Source organism: Felis catus, chromosome A1 (genome assembly GCF_018350175.1).
Source record: "Felis catus isolate Fca126 chromosome A1, F.catus_Fca126_mat1.0, whole genome shotgun sequence".
Taxonomy (NCBI): domain Eukaryota; kingdom Metazoa; phylum Chordata; class Mammalia; order Carnivora; family Felidae; genus Felis; species Felis catus.
The window spans coordinates 137,720,265-137,734,250 of record NC_058368.1 but is presented as its reverse complement, the minus strand read 5'-3'; the positions used below and the strand labels follow the sequence as shown (position 1 = coordinate 137,734,250).

Here is a 13,986-nt window from a genome sequence, read left to right as displayed (position 1 = left end):
GATACCCTAGAAAGTGGGCCAACAAAGCATGGAAAGATAGTATCACAGAAATAAAGAAGGAGAAAATTTCAAGGGAGAGGAAGTAGCCAGTGGCTCAAACACTGCTGAGAGGTTTCAGAAGCTAAGGGCTGAGAGGCAGAATTTGATTCGGTAAAAAGGGAAGTTGCTCGCTTTATGATTTCCCACCTGCCTCACTTCCCTCATGTTGTGAAAGGAGGAAAGAGAATCTTGTTCTACGAGCCGGACAGGAGCATTCCTTGTGATGGTGCGAAGATTGTGCTTTGAAAGAGTATTGGTTAGCAGTGCGTTTCGCTGCATGTAAGAGAAATCAAAACACAAAGTCTTAACCAAGTGGATTTCATTTTGCTTAGTTAAGGAGAAGTTTTGAGACAAGCCATGAAGAGCTGTTATAAATGTTGAAGGTAGGCATCAAGGACCTCCGGACCTTTGGCTGTTTATTCCACCATTCGTCGTGTGTGGGTTTCATCCTCATGGTTGCAGAGTGGCTGCCCAGCCTCCAGCCATCATTCCTACCAAGAAGAAGAGAAAAAGACATGCAAAATTCCCATATTATCCGAGTCTATTTTCATCAGAAGCCCCCATCCTGTAGACTTTGCTTACAGGTCATTAGGCCAAATTGGGTGACACGGCTGCTCCAATGTGTAGAGGAGTCTGGGGATGTGAGTATTTTCACCTGAGCACATTGCCAGTCATTCCTTCTGGCAAGGGAGCAGAGAACCTATACTGGGGAATCAACCAGCAGTATCTTCTGTGGGGCGATTATGTGAGAAAGGTTAGGCTTGAACATAGCAGCATGCAGCCTTCTTAGACTTATTACTTTTCTTTGTGAGAGACAAAAATATTAAAGCAATCCATTTGATTCTAATTCTAACAGGAAGTAAAGAATAAATCACCATCAGCCCCGGGCTAGTTTTCCTCATAAAATGGGGGGCACTTAGAGGGATCCACGTCCTCTAAACCTCTGTGTTCCAGCCCTTTTGGTCTTACCGACAGGGCCTCCTATTTTTTAAAATTAAATTCCACCTTGCAAAAGTAGTTGGAAAAATCCAAGCTCCGCAAGTTGCTAGGAGACCCGAGGGGCTTTATTGGGTGAGCGGTCTGGGGCCTGCGTGGCTGAATTTCTCTCTCCTGATGACAGACATGCCTGAAACGTGTTTAATCTCCAAAGCTGTGTGGAGGTGGGCAGAGTTTCAGCTCCGAGCAGAGGGCGATCCCCCCATCACAGGCTGTGGCAAGTTCTCCCGAAGAGAAGCCACAGGCCGCCGAAGTACAGAAAAGGGTTTGTGACCTTCCTCCCATCAGGCGGCGACCCTGCTAGAGCAGTGCCATCTTCAAGAACCCTCTGCCCTCACCCTGTTAAGGCTTGCTCCCCGGGTTGCTATTCTCAGACCAGCGAGCTCCTGGGGGAAAGGGTCTGTGCGATGCAGCCTGTGGTCTCCGAGACCAGCCGTGGATGCCAGGATGGATCTGCTTTTCCTCCCAGCCCCCCCCCCCCTCCCCCGCCATCTTTCTGCCCTGTCTCCCTGCCCTCCCCCCCCCCCCCCCCATTGCTGGAATGATATCTTTGTTAGCTAAATTGAGCACGTGCCAGATGCCCTTCATCTAAATGAGCAAGTGCTTTCTGGGACGCGGCCTGATGAAAGCATCGCCGAGCAGAGCTCCGTGAGCGCGCCAAACCCGGGCTGCCGGAAAGGAAAACCGTGTTATTTTAAGAGGACTGCGTGTGCCGGCTCATGGTCAGACACCAGGAAGAGGCAGAGTCGCGTAGCAGGATCTTCATTCCTGTGCAGCCCTCCCGGCCCGGCACCCTCCGGCTGCAGATGAGAGATGGCTCTGGGGAAATTCCATTCTGTAATTCATTTAAGCAGGATAAACAGAGCTCCCGCTCTGGAAGATTCGGCCCAGAGCTCAAGGCGCTCGGCGTCTGCATGGGGTCTCGGATGTCCACGGGCACACGGGAGTCAGGCGACCTGAGATGCAGCCGGCCCTGACACCAAAAAGCCATCGGACCTGAGTAAGTGACTTCATCTTGGTCTGTCATCTGTGAAGTGATTCGAGCTGCGTAGAGCCCTGAGGGCTGCAAAGGCTTTTAGAGTTTCCAGACATTTGATTTAAATTTCATTAAAGTGTTTTTCCAACTGTATATAAAAAAACAGACACAATCAAATATGACATGTGCCAAATTTTAACCCGCTAAGGACTGCCGACGTGTTCATTATGAGGCCATATAAACACCTCTTTGCGGGGAAACCTTGTAATAAAGCTGTCTTGCCATCTGTCTAATCGAACAGTACCCTGAGGTTGCAAAGAAAGTTATCTTTAAAAAAAAAAACCACACCCAATTGTTACCATGTGCAACTACTTATCTGAGTGCACATTTTTTCTTCTCAATATTGTGCAACCAACTAGTCCAGAGAGAGACTAGGTGCAGAGGCAGACCTGACTGATCCTATCCACCTAAGTTCAGTTTGGGGGGGTGGTTAGAATAGCCTTATTATACTCACAGGATAGCCTATAATTTAAGTTCTTTTTAACTTCAAAATGCATTCACAGGAATAAAACACTGCTCTTATTTTCTGTGGAGGTGTCCTAAACAGTTTGAAAATTGTTAGAGCAGAGACTGAGGAAGGGGCCTATTGCTTTCTGAGTTTTGGTGGCTGTGTGCCCAGCTGTGGGTCAGGCAGTCACCAAGACAGGATTCCTCAGGCCATGGGCAGCAGTGGGCAGAAGAGGTTGGGGGGCTGGTGGTTAATGAAACTTTGCACGTATCCAGTGTTCACTGGCAGAGCCCAGCCTTGGAAGGGGGTGCTGGTCATTTCTAGATTGCTGGAGATTCAGGAACCTACAAATGGGTACAGGCAAAGGTGAAGCTGTGGCCTAGACAGGCAGTGAGCGCATCAGACTGGTTGCTGCAAAGTGGTTGTGGGGCTGGGGGCGCCGTGGGGGGAAAGAACAGAAACTTGGGGACTTTTAAGAGAAAGCTCCCAGTGGGTAAAGCTTGGTCTAAGGACCAAGCTGCTGATTTTGAATAATTATCTGTGTAGGACTTCAGGCAGACTTGCTGTCTCTTCGGCCAGGAGAACCTTGTTACCTGGGTATTTGATTCCCTCTCCGTTGGGAACTACAAAGAGCACAAATAATTCCCCACCACTGCCCCTTCTTTCATTCAGCTAGCAGTTGAGACAGTGGTTCTCACAGTGTAGGAATCCCCTGGAGAGCTGGTCAACCTCCAGATTTCTGGCCCCTCCCCCACTCAGGGATTCTGATTTAGTAGGTTTAGTAAGAGACCTGAGAATGTTCATTTCTTGCAAGCTCTCAAGTAAGCCTAATGCAGCTGATCCCTGGACCGCACCAAGTAGCACTGATTTCAATAGTGATGCGACACTCACTACATTCAGCATGATGCAGGGGGCCACAGAAGACAAAACAGGAAATCCTCAGTTGAATAAAGGGAACTGGAAGCCCTCTTTCATCATTGTGATCAATCGGAGATTTAAAGAGAAATCTTCAGTTGGGATCCACAGAGGATAGAGGGGAGAAATCGCAGGGACATGGAGAAATAAGACAGGGTCCTGGCCTTTGACCTATAGTCCATATAGTTGTCTACCCCAGAGAACAAAATGAAGATGAAAAGCAAATCCAGGTCAAGAGCACACTCTTGCAAAATGAACACAAAAAGTGAGAGAGAAAGCAAAAGTGCTTCGAGAGCATTCTCCAAGTTGGGGCTAACAGGCCATGGTTATCTGAGCAGCGTGATGAGGCACTTTCTTGAAAGCTCTGTTGGAGGAGGGGCGTTCATGTGATGCCAAGAGCAAATCTTACCCAAAGGCTGCAAAGAGAGCCAGAATCTGTCTCTTCGCAGACCACTGACTCCCTCCATTTTCTTTACACTTCTCTTATTATTCCCACAAGGAATACCTTTCTTTGGCCAAAGAGTTGCCATGATATCTCCCTGTCCCCCTCATTGGTTTAAATGGTATGCTTAACAGGATCTCATATGCAGCTGCTGTTCTTTGATATAGCAGCTGAGAAAGAAAGGGCTCAGGACAGATCTTTTGCCAACATGGTGGTGAGTGTGGCTCTGTTGTTTTCAAATTTGCTGCTAAAATGCCATACCCAACCTTTTGAAAGAGATGCACAGATGGCCTGTAGTTCAGGATGCTGTGTGTTGTGGCTACAGTTGGGGAAATCATATGACTCATTTGTATAAACTTAATAAACTATTTTTTTCTCTCATAATGTAGCCATAAGCATTAATTACAGCGTAGAAGTATATGTATTTGGACCTATAAAATCCTCCTAACCAGCCAAAGCAAAAGGAAAAACTATGGAGCATTTGGAACTTTAAAAATGAATTTTTGAAATGACCCTATTGGAACGGAGTATTTTTGCTTCAGCAGAGTTGGACTCCAAAAAGGAAAACAAAGACTAAGACATAAGCCAAATTGCTTTTAAGAATTATCCTGTGGCAAGGTTATTTATTTTACTTGGAGAAACCAACATAGAATGTGTTTGCGCTGAGTGATCCATATTTACATGTGGCGGAGATAGTACTCAACTTAGTACAAAAGCTCATTTGAAGCCAGCGGTAGGAACTAAGAATACATTTTCTCATAGAAAAAAAAAATTGTCATACATGGTGGAAAAAATGTGGGATGGGCACACATAAGGCTACACAGCCCATGATTAAGCTAAAGAGCAGGTCAAAGGATGCTCACCTGGGTAATGGAGCCCCAACCTTCTGAACAGGAATTATGGGGACAGGAGACTAGGCAGAGAAAAGTGACACTTCCACCTTTGCTGGGTGCCTGAGTGTTGGAAGTGGATGTTTCATTTCCTCAAGAAAATGCGTTTTTAAAAAATGTTTATTTATTTTTGAGAGAGTACAAGCAGGGAAGGGGCAGAGAGAGAGAGGGAGACACAGAATCTGAAGCAGACGCCAGGTTCTGAGCTGTCAGTGCAGAGCCCGACGTAGGGCTCAAACCCACGAAGTGTGAGATCATGACCTGAGCTAAAGTTTGACGCCTAACTGACTGAGCCACCCAGGCGCCCCTCAAATAAATGCATTTTTTATTGAGTATCCTGTGTGCCACACATCATGCTGGGGTGAAGGGTTGTCATGGGCAAGACTGAAAGAGCCCTGCCCTTGGGGAGCAAATATTTTAATGGGGAAGATGGATGATTTAATAAAGAATTCTAAGTGGGAGCTTCTGAAATCATAGGAGCCCCTGACTCAGACTTGAGGTATGAAGGAAGGCTTCCCAGAAGAGGTGACATCTAACATGAGACCTAAAGGGTGAATAATGGTTAGCTAAGTGAGGGGGATCAGAGGGTCAAGGGGGAAAGAAGCCCTCTCCAATCAGAGGCATCTGTGTAGACAGAGTCCACAGTATGTGAGACAGCAGGCTGATGGGGGTAAGGGGGAGAATGTGATGGCTTCCATTTTGGAAATGTTGACTGACAGGTCTGTGAGATGTAGGTTGTTGTGTAGAGAGTTGGGTAGGGATATGCAGCTCAGGAGGGCGGTCTGGGCTTAGAGTACAGACATGGGAGGCATCTGCATGAGGCTAGTGAGAAGGGAGCCAGTCACCCAAGGAGAGTAGGACCAAAGAAGCCAAGAAAAAAGATCCAAGAAAGCAGAAAGAGCTCACTAGGGTCAAGGGCTTTAGAAAGGTCAAATAAGCCAAGAACCAATGTTTCCATTGCATTTTGTCACAATGTCGCTCGAGCTAGACTGAGGTCGCTTGGAAGGCAGTGGAGGTGGGATCCAGCAGGCAGAAGACTTGGCACCAGATGGAAGGACACTGGGAGACGTGGGTAGACTGGGTGGGCAGGGTTCAGGCGGCCGCAGGGGCAGGGGCAGGGGCAGCGTGTAGTGAGGGAATAGTAGTGAACAGCTGAAAGAAAGCTAAGTGGAAGGAGGAAGGTGGCCTCGAGGTTTGAGGCGAGGGGGGAGTTGCTCCTTAGCTCCCTAAGCCTGCCTCTTTCTTCACCCCCAGAATGCCCACCTGCTTCCTTAATCTTCAAGCTGTGTCCTTCTAGCCCTCCCTGCCACTTTGCTCCCTTTACAGATCATCACAATTCTCACTCCTCAATCTAGCTGTTTAGGTATTAGACACCTGATTGAACAAATTTGTGATCAGGTCAGAATGGCGGATGGCTCGTAACCCTATTTGAGGCATTTGCATTTCTGTGGAAAGGATCTTGGTCACCTAACTAAACCTCTGCTTCAAGGGTCTTCAAATAGAGGAACAAATGCAGCACACAGTTTTAGGCAGCGGGCCAGGATAACTATCTGGAGGCTGCCTCCAAGGGTACCTTTTACCCACAAAGCGATCCAAAGGACACATGCCAAGGAAACAGAAATGTCTGCAGAGAAGACCTTGTGCAGCCAGCTTCCTGATGTGGATGGAACAAGATGCCTGGAGCAAATTTCTGGATGCTCTCCCAGCTCTCCCTCTTCCAGGCGTGAGAATGGCCCAGAATCTGGAGATCACGGCTCCTGAAACAACCAATACAATGAAAGCCAGCAACCTTGCACATCAGCTTCCACTGGGTTAGGCTCACATTGGGTAGCACACATAAGGTATAAAGCAATGTACCGTGACAGTTGGAATTGACCTTGTAGACAGTGTCCACTGATGACAAAGTAATAATTTGCCATAAGTCAGCAGTAAAGAGCCCTTTATTTTGTCATCCGTTACTGCAGCCTGGGGCATTGGAACTGTGAAAATATGTTTAGGACGGAGAAGTCTTTATTCCTCCCTGTGAGCTGTATACAAAATGTGTGGGAGTGTGTGTGTGCTCCCTGATCCTTTGGGCCCCAGGGATATACTAGCACAAAGAGAAACTCCGCTTTTAATAACCCTGAAGTCTGTCAGCTTATGTCTTCAGATATGGAGTTCAAGATCTTTGTATCTTGAATCAGAAGCAATTTTTTAAACATATTTTATTGATTATTATTTATTTTTTTTTTTTTTTACATTAAAGAGAAACATGCTCATTGGAAGGAGCTTGGAAATCACAAAAAGGCCCCCAAACAGAATGAAAGTTATCTCTGATTCCAGTTCCCAGGGCTAGTCACTGGAGTCTATTTTGATCCATTTCATTTAAGTCTTTTGCATTTCTCTTTCTGGGTCTCTGGCTCTCTCTGGTGCGCGCGCGCGCGCTCTCTCTCTCTCTCTCTCTCCCTTTCATTAGGGATAGTATCTCTATATAATTGTGTATCCTGCCATTTTAACTTAACTAAATCAGGAAATGTAAAAGCAGTAACAGACCTTTATATTTCCACATTTTCTCCTTTATTTCTGTCTCTATCTTTCCCTCTCCCTTTGCCAGTATGTCTTTATTTTGGAGTATTTCCATTTTTTTCAAAGTTCAATTCAAAATGTAAAACAGTTTATGCTTTTTGAGTTTTATTTCCTCCTTACACTTGTTAAAATAGACCAGTAAAAAGAAAAGTTTTCCAGATTATGATAGATCCCCCTCCAACTATATAACTGGTTCAATTTAGAGTCTTAGGATAATGATCTGCCACCATATGTGGGTTATAGCTTGAGGTTTGCATAAAAATATGTCTTGGATTAAGTGACTATGCCACAGTGCCGGGGAACTGGCTTGTTTCTAGGAAGTTCAATATGCCTGACTTTTGCTTGATGCAGTCGCTAGAGCTTTCTGATGAAGGCAAATAAAACAATCAATTAGGGCTGTGACTTCAGGTGTGGTCTCTTCCCAATCGAGGTGTGCTCTGTGTTCAAAAAGCTTTTCTACAAAGGAGGCATAATGCCTCGGAAAGCAATTATCTTATTAAAACCTACACTTGTCTGGGGAGCTGAGGTCAGCCACAAAGCCATTGGAAAAAAGAAGTTGTCTGCCATAGAAAGCAGTTTCTTTGCGGGGGGGGGGGGGGGGAGGGTTGGTATGAACAACTGTGCTTTTGAATTGAGTGACCATCCGAGACCACGAGCCCATGTCGATTAAACACAGAGCAAACCTCGGACGTGACCGCCCCCTTTCCCTTCAAATCACTCCCGTTTCAAAACAAAAACAAAAACAGAAATACTTTAAACTTAGCTTTCCAGAGCCAGTGCCCTCCCCCCAAACTGTCTGTTACTGCTTCTGCTTGGATTATTTTCATTTGGGTTGTGTTTTTCTGACCGAAGGCCAGGCCCTTGTCTTTGTGTATTTGTAAAGTGCCATGTCTACTTACTAGTCTTTAGAAATTACAGACAAAACCAGGAATGCAAGAGACACTGGCAGCTTTTCTGAACTGATACTCTGCCCGAGAACCAGAATGGAGTACTTTCATAAGGCAATATTGAAACATTCTCATTTCAAGAAACTAAATTAAATCTACATTTGCTGAAAATGAAACCATTGGCAAAGTGTCTGCCCCCCCCGCCCCGCCCCCCCACCACACACACACATGGTTCGTTGTGATGTCATGTTAACGAGCTGTTGTTTTTCGATCACTATGAAATGGAGCACATCCTTTCTGGCGAGTGAGGCTCATGACAATTTCATGACAATGATGGTTGAGTTTAGACTTCACGCCACCCTCTGTCCTTTTTGGTGCCACCTTCCTGGAGATCCGGAAGTTTGTTGGGCATGATGGTTTTCGTCTTATGAGATGTATCTGGCTGTGTTCAAGTTGCAGAATTTAGGAGCTGTAGGAAACAGAACCCATCATTGGAGAGACACAGAACTGTGAGTATTTGGGTTCAGTTGATAGGTACTATGAGGCCAGGTCAGCAGAGCAGAAACAACATGGAGGCAAAGTGGACAAAGCAGGATTCCTTCCTTCGTTCCTTCCTTCCTTCCTTCCCCCCTTCCTCCTTCCTTCCTTCCTTCCTTCCTTCCTTCCTTCCTTCCTTCCTTCCTTCCTTCCCTCCTTCCTTTTATCCTTCCTTCCTTCCTTTTCTTCCTTCCTTTGTTCTTTTCTTTCTTCTTTCTGTCCCTCCCTTCCCCTTCCCTTGATGGAATTGGGTATAAAACATGGGGTCTATAAAATCTTTGTTTCTTAGAAATTTACTTCCTAGTTCTGTAGAAACAGTTGCATTAGATATTGTCTATGATTTAATAATATGCTTGTGAACTCAAAGATCTAAGCGCTGTACAAAATCAGCCAATTATGCTAAACTAGTATGTCTGCTTGTATTGTGCTTGTCATTAGCCTGCAAAGAAAGGCCTTTAAAATTGATACTTTAGAAAGCATTTGAGTGCATTTGTTTGGTATTGTTTTCTTTTTCAGTAAAGTTTAATTAGTACAAAAAGTATCTTTCCTTCCCTTCCCTCTTTTTCTCTCTCACTTCTTTCAACTGAATTTTGTAACAAATTGACTTCCTCACGTTGACAATAGATGTGGCTTCAAAAAGGCAGAAATAACTTGAAAATAACGTTTGAGATCTCCATGTCATGAACTTTCTTGCTCAACCAAGTTTGTAAAGCAATTCATATATCCGGTGTGGGTTGAACAACGGAATAGACCTTGAAGGGATTTGTGCCCAAACGTCCCCTCTTCCAGAGCACAGTGATGACCCCAAAGTCCACAGGGAAGCAGACCAGCCTAGCAAAACTCCTTGCAAGCTGGACTGTCCTAAAATGAGCTGGCAGCTTTGGGGCAGCCTATGTTACTAGAGTGCTCGACCAGGCCCAGTTAAGGCACAAGGAGGCCAGGAAACTTTTAGTTGGAAGAAGTGTATTGAATTTAATGACCCAGGCAGGAGCAGAGGTCACTGCAACAGAACTCTGAAACAAAATCATCCCACATGGAACACTGCTGTCTCTTTCTCTTTGAAAAAGCCCAGGAAAGTCACAGGCAGAGCCAGAATATAAACTTAGAAATTTTACTTTTCATCTTAGGGATCGATAACTGAAATATTTAACAACATGCCCACCTCACAAAAATCAGGTTGGAAACTTAACGGTTAAGCTCTCATCACAGATTTTGTTCCAAATGTGCACTGTTGAGGAAAAGCAGTTAAAATATACGTTTTCAAACAATTGTGACTACTACAAGAGGGTTTTTTATGAGAACATTGTTTAATATAGTCACATTTCATTTCTAAAAATAGACAAATCACAAAATGACTCGCAGATGTTGATTTATAAGAAAAATAGTGAACTGTATAAACTGTAATGTATATGAAGGAAGGGTAGGGGCCCTCATTAAAAGCCCCTCCATAAAAAGTGCCTCCTGCTCTCTGACTTCCCAGGAAATTCCCAGTCCTGGCTGGACCCCCGCACGTGACGGACACCGGGACAGCAATTGATGATGACGCCCGCGTCCAGCGTAATGCTCTCTGACAGGAGGGAGCACAGGTAAGGGCAGATTTTCTGAGCTGGCAATTCTCACTAGGTGGTCTACATCAGAATCACCTGGAATGCGGCTTAAATGCAGATTCCCAGGCCTCGCCCCTAGAAACTCAGATTCCCTTTGGAGCCCAAACGTCTGCATGTTGAACTTGCACTCCAAGGCCTTCTGCTGCAGGAGGAACGTGAACCACACCTTGAGAAACGCTCCCAGGGAAGCCATTTGCCCACTATCAGAATTGTGCCCGCAGTTTGGGGTTCACCCGGCCTTTCCAGTGGTTTCTGTTAACAGCTGAGGGAGTCTTTAACACACACGCTTTGGGGAGCCTCAAAGTCATTAGAGATGACCAAACCCACATAATGCGTTGAGTCTGTAAACTGTTTACAATTAACATAAGCGTAATTATCTAGATCAGACTGCCATTAATAAAGTGCCATTAATAAAGTGGTCCTGGAAACACACCTAATCCCTGCTGAGCTATATTGTAATTACTGTCAACATCTTCAAGGCCCCTCCTGACTCAGCCCCACCCTAGTGTTCGTCCCTGGGAGATTGAACTTCCTGCCCCATTGCAGGAGGCGTTTGCCATGTGTGGGTGGAAGTGGTGGGTGCTATTGTGAGCAGAAGCTTTACAAGCCACCGTGTGGTTCTGCCCTCTCTCTTCCCTCCGCCAGTCCCACCCAGGAAGTGCTCCTTTAGTCTGCACCCGCGGGGAAAGACAGACGGCGGAACCCGCAGGTTCCAGGAGTGAGAAATAAACCCAACCTGCTTTACCTCCTGCAGCCTGAGGAGGTGTTTGGTACCACAGTGTAGCTGGGTGAAACCGGCCACTAATATGTCATATGGCTGCTCATTAGCGCTGGTGAAATACTAAGCCGGGTGTGGCTAAGGGAAAGGTCTTGGTCCTCAGTGGGTCTGGGATTTTCTTTTGTCATCCGAATTCTTTGTGTTCCGCACCAGTGTGTGTGTTTCCTTTTAATGGCATATTTCGTATTAACTGTGGAAAATTAGGAGTCATCTTGTAACGCTCAAAGTTCAGGGTTGAAATACCAGAACTTCATCAGCTGTATCTCTGTAAGTTAATCCCTAATTGCCAAGAACCTAGGAAGTTTCCTCCACTTCCGATATACTTTGCGGAGGGGCCTGGCACCAAATACCAATGAGCAGGACCACTTGCTGTATGTGGGGTTTTGCAGCTTCTTGTCTCACTTTCCGCGCCGAACGTGCTGTGCCTGTCTTAGTGTCTCCATGGAGCTGTGGCCATGAGAAATAGTGTTTACTTGCCTCCCTTTTGTGGTGAGAGGGAAAAAATAATTCCACTTGAGACCATGCTTTGAGAGCTCCAGTATGGGCTTCACAGTATGTTCTGTATAACGTTATCACAAATATCTCTGTGAAAACTGGTGTGTTATTGCGTAACCATTTCACGTCTCACCGTGTTAAGCCAGTGTCCTTGTGTTATTGTCAGAACACGCCTGTGAGTTCCGAAGGGTGGGAGAGAAAGGAGTGCGCTGTGCTAGCTCACTGAGAATTTTCCAGAGGCCACAACCCATCTTAACTCTAGGGCTTCTGGTACTGAGGGACCAATTTTTTCCGCTAATCACACCTATATTTTGCCAGGTCAGCTTCCAGATTTCCTACATTGTGTTGGGCTCACGCCCTGGGGCTAGTTTAAGCATAGACAAAGGAATTTATTCAAAGCTAGTGGCTTGTATCTTGGCCTTAGAATGGCCTCGTAGCAGGAATTAGGGAATTGTTGGGAGCCAGCCCAAAGCCTCACCCTCCAGACGTCTCTCCAAGTGTCAGTCATCTCCACCTTCCCCTGCCCTTCAGCCCCTACGATGCCTACAGCTCCAGAATCCACAGGTTACATACAGTTCCAGCCTCAAGCACAGGAGGGACCGTTCCATTTAGTCTCAATTCTCATGCTCATCAATTAGGCAAATATTTATTGAACACTATGTTCTAGTCACTGTTGTAGGTGCTTGGGATATGTGAGGGAATGAAGAAGATCCCTGTCGGGTGGGAGATGGGAGCCAGAATCATGTTCCATAAATATGGTTGTCAAAGGCCCAACTCCATAGATCTCAGTAAGAAGAGGTCATTGTCAGCTGGGCAGACACCCCAGAAGGTGACACTGGCACAACCAAAAAGACAACGCCAAATGGGAAGATTGTACCTTTTTAGTTCACCCACGAGGACGTGATCTCATACAACGTTTTTCGTTCGCGCTCTAGCAGTGCGTTATAAGCCTTATGCTATCACTCCTTGTTGGTTCTCTTTACTCAAAGCCGGGTTGGTGATTCATGCTATTAACTTCATTTCGGAGAAAAGCAAAAACAAGCAAAACGAACGGGGGCAATACAAGAAAGGAGTTAGATGAAGTCCATGTTGGTTGGGCACCACTCCTAAGAATTCTCTGGAAGCCGACGGATTCCTGAAACATGGTCCAGTGACCACCAGAGTTCACTTCTGGAACGAGTGAATAGTTTTCTTGCAGTGTCTCTCAAAGCTGTCCCAAAGCTACGCTGTTTTTCTAACACATTCTATGCAGCTTTGTTTGCATTTTTGTGAAATAGATGGGGCCTTGGGCCACGGTTCTCAACCTTACTTCTTCTGCTCCTTGTGGCCGTGCAGCAGGCCTCCGGTTGGAGGTGTACAAAGCTATGGCATGAAGAGTTATTTTGTAACTGAAAATGGGTATTCGGCTTTGAGTGAAAACGACCAGACCCAGAACCTGAAAGGAGCTGTTTCAGCCGGACTGTGGGGACAGTGCAGCCAAGAGGCCAAGGAGAAGCAGGAGAGAGACTAGAAACGAGGGATTTACCTGACACTGCCACCGAAGTTGCCGAGAAAATCCTGGAGACTCGTCTCACTGGAACATGCGGTGACTTCGTCCCCTAACGGGTAGTTCCATTTAGAGAACGAAGAAGACGGTTGCAAGTGGCAAATTAGTCCAGTAAAAAGTGAGGATTTGCTGACCCCTGTCCCCATAGACAAACATTAACCCAGCAACACCCAAAGTGCGTGTGAGTCTCGGAGGTTCCTTCACAGAACATCACATGAATGATTTCTGGGGAAGGGAGGAGGAAATTCCGGCAAAGAAGATCGCCCAGGCAAAGACCTAGAGGCAAGAAGTAACACACACAAACACAGTTGGAGGGGCTGTGCGTTATTTCCGGCTCATGTTGTAAGGTAGGGAATCCGAGGAACGAGGCTGGTAGAGGTGGACAGTGTTGTTTTTGTAGAGATTTGATTTTATTCTGTAGGTATAGGAAACCCTCAAATGGCCTGATTTGGATTTTGGCTGTTGTTGGGAGACAGTGTGAGTTTCTCACTTTTGTTGCGTGTATTGCAAATGAAGTACTAACTGCCCTTTCAAGGATGTTTGTTCCAAGAATCCTAGCTTCCCAAGCAAACTTGGAAGATAGACGTAGTGACTCTCTGGAGCGAACAGCAGGCAGCTTTGCTTACAGCCTGCTATAAAAGATTCACCTCCCCTTGGGGAGACTATGTGGCTCAGTCTTTTAAGCATCCAACCCTTAATTTTGGCTCAGGTCAGGATCTCACAGTCATGAAATCAAGCCCCATGTTAGGCTCTGCGCCGGGTGTAGATAGAGCCTACTTAGGATTCTCTCTCTTCCTCTCCCTCT

The 13,986-nt window shown here is 46.0% G+C and overlaps 2 long non-coding RNA genes across 3 annotated transcripts in view; one reads left to right on the top strand and one right to left on the bottom strand.

The window, feature by feature from the left end:
• Nucleotides 1-341: 341 nt before the first annotated feature.
• LOC109501751 lies at nucleotides 342-13,317 on the bottom strand. Its single transcript, XR_002160015.3, has 3 exons — nucleotides 13,161-13,317; nucleotides 6,340-6,523; nucleotides 342-530 (listed from the first exon to the last, which is right to left on the bottom strand). It is a non-coding gene; the product is annotated as an uncharacterized LOC109501751 (long non-coding RNA).
• Nucleotides 524-13,986, top strand: part of LOC102900561 — a 69,061-nt gene continuing 55,598 nt past the window's right edge. For both annotated transcript variants that reach the window (XR_006600800.1, XR_439525.5), the window contains exons 1-2: nucleotides 524-2,035; nucleotides 10,236-10,341. This is a non-coding gene — a long non-coding RNA (uncharacterized LOC102900561). The remainder of the gene's footprint in view (nucleotides 2,036-10,235; nucleotides 10,342-13,986) is intronic.